General features: G+C 38.7%; 1 pseudogene; it reads right to left on the reverse strand.

Annotated features, from left to right (window-relative positions):
• Positions 1–593: 593 nt before the first annotated feature.
• LOC131381243 (histone-lysine N-methyltransferase SETMAR-like) lies at positions 594–1,620 on the reverse strand (annotated as a pseudogene).
• Positions 1,621–1,853: the final 233 nt, after the last annotated feature.

Consider the following 1,853-nt stretch of genomic DNA (forward strand, 5'->3'; position numbering starts at 1 on the left):
TAAAAGGGAAGAATGTGAATTATAAGCATCAAAGAAAATATAATGGTCACTTTGGAAAACTAAAGGTAATCCCAATTATTTCCCACCTATTCAAGAAAACTGCTGCAGCAATTTTCTCTTCCTTCTACTGCATTGTCAAATATTCCCTCTCTACTGGATTATTCCTATCACATTAAATATAGAACCAAAAATTTTTTTAAAGCCCACTCTCTTAACTCTACACACCAAATGTGCATAGCTCACCCTTTACAATAAAATTCAAAAGTGTTGCCTACACTCACTGTCTCCACATCTCCTATTTTCTCCTGAATCCATATCAACCAAGCTTTTCATCCCATCTGTCTACCAACTTGCCCTTATTTAAGGTCACCAACATCTTCCACATTGCTAAACACAACAATCGATTCTCCAACTTCCTCTTATTTTACCTATGAGCAGGAGCTGACACAAACAATAATTCCGTCCTTGAAATACATGGCTCTCAAAATACCCACCTCTACTGGTTTTAATCTTATTAGGTTGGCGCAAAAGTAATTGCGGTTTTGGACCGTGAATTTTAAATCATTATATTATAACTAGGCTCAAACACATCTTTATTCATCAAAATAGGAAACATTACAATCAACACATTTTTGCCAATGAGAAATAAGTTTATTTATTCCTGTAGTGTAAAAATGCGTGATCTGGGATTCGATAAACTCTTGGAAAGCTTTTTCTGCATTCTGGTTGTGGAAACATCTTCCCTGCAAAAAGTTGCTGAGATGCTTGAAGAAGTGGTAGTCAGTTGGCAAGAAGTCAGGTGAATACAGTGAATGAGGCAAAACTTTTTGCCCAATTCATTCAACTTTTGAAGCGCTGGTTGTGCGACGCACTGTCAGGCATTGTTGTGGAGAAGGACTGGGCCCTTTATGTTGATCAATGCTGGCTGCAGGCATTGCAGTTTTCCATGCATCTCAGTGATTTGTTGGGCATACTTCTCAGATGTAATGGTTTTGCAGGAACTCAGAAAGCTGTAGTGGATCAGACCGGCAGCAGACCGTCGAACAGTGACCATGAACTTTTTTGGGACAAGTTTGGCTTTGGGAAGTGCTCTGGAGCTTCTTCTCAGTCCAGCCACTAAGCTGGTCATCAGCGGTTGTCATATAAAATCCACTTATCATCGCAAGTCACCATCTGATCGAGAAATGGTTCATTGTTGTTACACAAAGTAAGAGAAGACAACACTTCAAAATGACAATTGTTTTTATTTTCAGTCAGCTCATGAGGCACCCACTTATCGAGCTTTTACACCCTTCTAATTTGCTTCAAATGCCGAATGACCATAGGATGGTTGAAGTTGAGTTCTTTGGCAACTTCTAGTGTTGTAAGAGGATCAGCTTCGATGATTGCTCTCAATTGGTCGTTGACAACTTTCGATGGCCGGCCAGGACACTCCTCATCTTCACGGCTCTTGTCTCCTTTGCAAAAGTTCTTGAACCACCACTGCATTGTACCTTTGTTATCAATTTCTGGGCCAAATGTATTGTTGATGCTGCGAGTTGTCTCTGCTGCTTTATGACCCATTTTGAACTTGAATAAGAAAATCACTCGAATTTGCTTTTTGTCTAACATCATTTCCATAGTCTAAAATAAATATAAAATAAATAGCAAGTAATAAGTCATTAGCAAAACAAAGCAAGAAATGCACATTAAAATGATGTATGACATAACCACATTTATTTAAGAATGTACTCCAATATCAAACAGGAAATTTAAACAATGCAAAAACCGCAATTATGTCTGCACCAGCCTAACACTCCATGCTCACTCCACTTCAGTCACACTAGCCTCCTCCTTGTTCCTTGAACATACTA

This window comes from Hylobates moloch, unplaced genomic scaffold (assembly GCF_009828535.3).
Source record: "Hylobates moloch isolate HMO894 unplaced genomic scaffold, HMol_V3 SCAFFOLD_14, whole genome shotgun sequence".
In the NCBI taxonomy this organism is placed as follows: Eukaryota; Metazoa; Chordata; class Mammalia; order Primates; family Hylobatidae; genus Hylobates; species Hylobates moloch.